This window comes from Capsicum annuum, chromosome 9, assembly GCF_002878395.1.
Source record: "Capsicum annuum cultivar UCD-10X-F1 chromosome 9, UCD10Xv1.1, whole genome shotgun sequence".
In the NCBI taxonomy this organism is placed as follows: Eukaryota; Viridiplantae; Streptophyta; class Magnoliopsida; order Solanales; family Solanaceae; genus Capsicum; species Capsicum annuum.
The window spans coordinates 26,509,233-26,516,645 of NC_061119.1; positions in this window are offsets into that span (position 1 = coordinate 26,509,233).

The following is a 7,413-nucleotide window of genomic DNA, read 5'->3' on the forward strand; positions in this document are numbered from 1 at the left end:
TGTCTTATATCATAGGTTTAGATGCACGGGTTCTTGATCGTACTTAGCATCCCATTTTATCAGCAAAAAACTTAGTGGTGAGTCTTTATAGTTCAAGGATAGAGTTTTTATTTCAGTATATTTTCAGTAATGAGAGTTAGTTGGGGGCTTGTCCCATCAACTCCACCTTCAGATAGATTGAGGCTTTCAGACTAGAATATTTCAGATAGATGCTTAGTTTTCAGTATTTATATACCAGTATTTGATTTTAGTTATGAACCTTATGGCAGATTCAGCCTAATTTTTACATTATTACAGTGTTATTACTCAGTTATTGCAACAGGTACCAATCATGGATTAGCTTATGGTCTTTTGGGATTATAAGTACCATGTGACATTCGGGGTGCAAACTCGGGGCGTTACATAGAGTCAACAGAGACTCTCAATTATGACTTACAGAGAATGAGCTTAGTCCATGTAACAATAATGATGTGGTACCCTATCCACTAACAGTGTCATTGTGACACCCGATTCATATACAGTGTTGGCGTGACACCCGATCCATGTATCATCTCAATATTATCTCAACACCAAATTTTCAATTCATGATAAGTCAATAATCATAAGTAATACCCAAAAGTAAATAACAAGCACCTTACTTACATATAAGCACAAAGTCAAGAAAGTATTTAATACTATTAATAACTCAGGAGTACCCCGAAGGCTAGTTAAGCGTTCACTAAATATATAAATATATAAATATATATTTGTCATGATCCTAAAATTGAGGTCACGATGGGACTTATCGTGGCTTAGCCTTGATAAGTAAAACAATTATCCAAAAAGGAAAGAAGATTCAAAATAAAAACACAACAAGAGAAGATGAGACTTTTAGAATAAAGTCAGGTCAACACATATGCAAAATTTAGCAAAATATGAACAAAATATAACAATTCTCAATATCTTCTATCATAAGTGCAGAGCATCTAATAAATGTATTTAAATATACTAAAAATACAATTAGCTGTCTTTGAAGACAAATAAACACATTAGAAATAGATAAGAGGAGGTCTGGAGTCGACTTTGAAAGCCTAGACCGGTCCAGTACCTCGAATCACCAACGCAATAGCATAAAATCAACCTTCACATGTCGTATGCTAGGATCTGCACCAAAAGGGCACAGTAGGAGTGAGTATGATTAACTTATACTTGATAGATATCATAGGTCAACTGAGTAAAGTAGAAAATAAAATAAGTAAAGAAAATACCATAAGCACATTACTTGTAAGCAAAACAATTCCCAAATGATAGCTCACTCCATCTCCACTAACAATTCTAATATATATGTATGAATATATGTATGTTTGTATGTATATATGTGTGTATCTATGTGTTTATGTATCAATGGACAAGCATTAACAAAAGTATAGATAATAGCTAAATGCACGACAAATATAATGAATGCGGAAGTGAATAGTTAAAAGTCTTTGTATAACATTCTATATGTAATCTCAATCAACTCGTACTACCCAAGATATACACACCATACAAGACCAACCAATACGATCAACTAGATCACCTTCATCCTAACAATGTTATCACTACTATGACCATAACTATACTTCCAACAAACAAGGGAGAGGGCCAAGCCCCCTTTAATTAACACAAGTGTAAAACAACACTAAAATATTTTTCAAATCAACCATCACATAAGAGTAATCTAATGCTACCTCGATTTATTGCAACACCTTATGAAATTCAAATAAAAAACCAATAACTCAAAATATGCAATAATTCATCACAATTATTACAATGTCAACTTAATTTTGTACACACAAGCTAAGGGAAATTATATTTGCCCAATAGACATGACCTGTAGAGGACATCCTTCGTCCAAGTACCATACTAACTCATGGTACATGTTCTATCACAATTAATCACATTAATAACTATATCCACTCTGGTATGGAACCTGATCCTCAGCAACGACATTATATATATTTTATGAAATAAGCAATCTTTTAGACTTTATTATGGTGTACTATGTTTAATAGCACATATTATAATCACAATTTAACCCATTCAAGTATCAACAATCAATTAACACCACATTATATCTAATGATTGTTATGTGTTATAACATTATGAAATTCAAAATTATCACTTTTTTAGCCAATTTATTAATCATCTGTTCCTATAAGGCATTACAAGCTTAACCTTAGTTACTACATTTACCCTCACTTATTTCCACCTCTTAGATAATGAATCCCTTGGAGTCTTCAATCTTCGGTACCATCTTCCCTTATTATGATCTAGCCATTAAAAAGTATTACGATAGAAAATTTTGAATGTCTATAGCAGCCGTACATCAAGTCCACCCTTCTTAAGGTAATTAAGTTGTTCTTATAACTGTACGATTAAGTCTTTCGTCTATCTTCACTCAACTAGCCTAGTTCATATAGTAACTCCTAAAGTTCATCAAGCAATTACATGAATCTCTCAAGGAACTTGCATTTAACACAATAAATGTTGTATATCTGATTTTGATTATCAAAAAAATATTGCAAAGGACCTGATCCATATTAAAAGGGACTTGGTTTATAATTTTCTAATCAAGGTTAAAGTCAACTTAGTACAACAATAAAGTTGTACTTTCATTGTAGCAGAGGTGTAACAAGCTTGCCCAACCTTGACTAATTGGATGATGCCTAGGTCTTGCTCTCTATTATATAAGATTTAGTTTTTGCAAAGCTCAAAAGATTTATCTTCAGAAGCAAATCCACTCTCAAAAGAAGAACATTGCTTATTTTCTTCTTTAGTCTTTGTTGTTTTATTGAGTTCTGTGTCTTTGGTTCTTATATTGGAAATCTATTCCTATACTATAAGTGATAGTATACATTGAACTTATCTATGTCTTTAGGTTGTGTCATTGAACTAGAGTTAAGTTATCTGCATCAACTAAAGTTTAGTCAATTTAGATCTTCACCATTCTCTTGGTGTTTCTATTGTATAAAGCTACCTAGAAGTGTCAACCAGAGTTGGTCGCCATAGGGTTGACGAGATCTGCATTGTATTCTATGCTCTTACCTAGATCAACTCCTAACTCGAGTATTTCTATCATGATAAGGGTAATCAATGTGCAATAAGGCCTATAATAACAATTCGATCCCTCACAGGGGCATATGTCTAGAATAAAGACATTTAAGGGCACAGACAAAATCAATGGTGCCAAACAAAGACCCCACATGGGTAATACACAATATCAGATATCACAAGTCAATGATACGAAAGTATAATCCCCCACTCAGGTATACAACAGTAATAATAATCTCGAAATATAAACCTCATAGTTATTTTTCCCAATCCATAGCATGTTTTACATATTTATTAATTACCCAACTTAATATGAAAGATGTTAAGCTATAACCTACCTCAAAATAATAAAATTTAATCCTAAGGTACTTCAACAAGGAGTTTTCCCCTTTTGAATGGCTCGGAATCAACTACAACATTCAAATCTGGCTCGGAATCAACTACAACATTCAAATCTAACATTTATGCATTAAAAAAAAGCTAATGATATCCATGTTGCCCATATTTTAGTTGGATCCAAAACAGATTCGAAAAATAAATTCGAAAATAAAAGGATAAACCAAAATTTTATTTTAAAAATATATTTTCCAAGGTTATATGAGTCTACAATTGAAAATCGATGAAAATTAGATTAAAAATGAGGTCCAAAATGAAGAAAAACTATTTTTATGCTTTACCAGTAAAAACCTGAAAATTCAATTTCAAAATTATGATTAATTGGTGTTTTTGATGATACCATTGATGTATAATAATTGGACAAGGATTTTGGAGCTTACCCAAGCTTAAATAGTGATGGAATCCTCAAAAATCACCCAAATTCAAAGCCCAAAGATCAAAAAATGGAGAAAAATGCAAAAATGAGCTATATATACAAACTAAGCATTGGCTGCTTAAGCGGTTAAATGACTGCTTAAGCGGCCATCGCTTAAGCGATGAGTTACTGCTAAAGCAGTTCGATATACGTGGCTAGCTCCGCTAAAGTGATATAGTACCAACTTTAGTGGTAGGCGATTGGTCAATTGGACGCTAAAGTGCCGCTAAAGTGGCTACACCAACTTCAGTTGCATCAGCAATTTTGATAAGTTGCAAAGTTGCTGATCGACCCCTCGAAATTCGTTTGGAATCTTGCGATCACAAACGAACTATGCAACCAGAAAATTTTTGATGTTCCGGACTCAATGGATCAGATTTTCAAAAAAAGATCATTTTCAATAAATTAACCCCCGGGACCCTTTTTTCACTATTCTTCAAATGTAGGGTCGAAATGCAAAATAAAAGTTTCGAACTCAAACCAACCACGCTTCTAATCTAAATTCAAAATTTCGGATCTAATGGAATTGTCCAAATTGCGATCCGTTACTCAAAATAATAAATATTTACTGAAGTCAATGATATGACTTTTAAAACCTCAAAAATCACAAACTCACCAAAATCATTCTCAATTGCATTAGAAACCATGGCAACCATTCCACACCCCAAAATCAACATGTAGTAAATATTGAGAAGGGCAAAATAGTCAAAATACATTAAAAACAAATATCACCAATCAGGTCATTACAAGCAATTAGTGTTTGATCATACTTTTAAAAGTATTTTAAGTGTATTTTTTAAAAGTTCTTTTTAAAAAAAAAAATGTTTTGGAGAGAAACTACATTTTTAGCTTATGAAAAAATATTTCTTCGATTTTCTTTCAAAAACTTAGCCAAACTACTCAATTTTTAAAAATACGTACCTTTTTAAAAAAGCACTCTTGAAAAAAAATTAATTTAGCCAAAAAGGCTAATAATACTAATATATCTTTAATTCTATCTTTGCACGTTTCAAGGGCATTTCACAAAGTAGGAAATAGTAAGCTATTCGTAATTTTATAAATTTTCTATGAATCTACTGTGTATTCAGTTCCTAATTGCTATTTGGGGTTCAAAATTAATAAATTTCCTAATGGCTATTTGTACAAATTTAATAAATTTTTAATGGCTATTTGGGGTTCTCTTTTAATAAATTTCCTAATGGCTATTTAGGTTCTAATTTAATAAATTTCTTAATGGCTATTTGGGGTTCTAATTTTAATAAATTTTCTAATGGCTATTTGGGTTATAATTTAATTAATTTCCTGATGGCTATTTGTGGTTCTAATTTAATAAATTTCGCTATTTGGGTTCTAATTTAATAAATTTCTTAATACATGCATAAAATTAAATTAAAGTAATTATGTCTGGATAAACTCATACTTTACAAGTATTATCGGATGCAAAGAACGTGGTGGATATGATACAAAGAAGAAGTGTTGCATCTTGGGAGATAGAAACAAGATATTTGGAAGTTGATGGATTTCTTTGAAACTGTAGACGTAATGCATATCCATAGATCTTGGAACAAAATAGCACATAGTTTAGCAAAGTTCTCTATTTCATTTTTACAAAATTTTGTTTGGTTTGCTAATTATCCGAGTTGGATTGTAAAAGATGTTATAGCATCTTTTAACACTCTGAAACTTACTATAAATTAATATAAATAGTATGTTGGTTGTTTAAAAAAAAAACTCATACTTTCACTAATTGTAGTTATTCATGTGGAAAATAAAAGGAAAATCTATTGAGATAGAGCCATTTCTTCAATCTCACATAGATTGGTAAAAATGGAAAAAAATTAAAAATATTAATAAATTCAATTATTGTGTAAGTTTGGCTACTACTAGTGCAAGTATATACGATGGGCAATTGACATAAGAAAATGTTACTTTTTTTTGTTATGGAACTTGGATTAGAACAACATTAGGGTTATTGCGGTTGTATATGTAGAATACAACTGACTTTTTAGGAAATCTCATCATTACAAATATAACTTTTTCTATTGAACTAATAATTCGTTAAACCAAAAATCATAACCACAATATTTTAATTTAAAAAAACTACTAATAACACAATTACTACCTATTACAAGATCTATCAGTGAAAGAATAAATAATAACAAAGGCAGTAACTAGCTATTCTTTAATATAATATTTTCATACTCTACAAACAATTTCTTGACAACAAACATACACTTCCAGATCAAATGATCAGAAAAAAGTAGAAAGGAATTATTTGGTGTACGTTTAAAATTTAAAAAGAAATTGATTACTATATTTTGGCCCAAAAATAATTTTTTGCAGATTTTGAAATTTGATTTCCAAAATATTTTTCAAAAACTAAATAATTAATGACCAAATAAATTTTGCCTAATAATTTCACTAGTTTCCAAAATATAAGATGGTCAATCCAACCTTTTTATGGGATTTGGATTGGAACAACATTTGGATTAGAACAATACATTAGGTGACTTCATCGTTATAAATACGTTTTCATTAGAGATTTTATCTTTGAGAAACCGTTGAATGTAAGTCACTTCGCCTTTTCTTATGGAACGAAAAGCTAACGAAGAATCAGATTTCACAGTAAGAAGGCTTATGCGTTTTCATTATCAGCAGTTCATTCATGACAGTGCATCCTTGTGAATGTGGCACCGGTTGTTCTGAAAATCAGTACACAATTGAGGATAAGAAGTGTTCTTCTGTTATTCCTTTTGCTCTGTCAAATCTACAGAACAAGAGGCACCATTAGGATTCATGCTTGTTTCTGCTACTCTTCAGTTTCTACCAAAAACTATAAAATACTTAAGAGACAGCATCTCTCTTCGTCTTTTCACTAAGTTTCAAGATTCTCAAGCTTTACAGCCACCGCCATGACCTACTGTTGTTGTTGAAATATCCCAAACTCATCGTATTGATTTTACTGATATAATTGATCTTAAGGTTTCCTCCAATGTCACAGGGTATTCTCCTGATATACCATTATAGTGCCGACTTAAGAGTGTAGTCAAGGAAAAGGAGGGGATCTTTCCTCCTTTATACTCTGAGAATGTCATTGAGTATCTTGATGTATTAAGGGAATATACGGGTGAAGGTGGAATTTATCCAACAAAGCCACCCATTATAATGGATGTAGCCAGAGGATTTGTGAAAGTCCAGCCATGTAATGGATCTTGGTGTCAAAGTCCAGTAAACAGACTCAACATTTTAAAAGATGAAACTTGTCTAGTTTGTGACAAAGAGTTTGCAGTTGCGAATGAAGTGATTACAACTTATTGTTCGCAGCTTACAGTTGCCCAAGTTGTCGAGCTGTCTATCCTTTTCATTATTCACCCTTTTTGGACCATCAACGTTGTAAGCGCAAACATAACAGGTTGGAGGCTAATATTTGAAATATGTGCTTTTTATGTTTTTTTCTATTTTCTAGAGTGAACTTATAATCAGATCTGGCAGAACTTGGAACGATATTGATCAAAGGATCGAAGATAAAA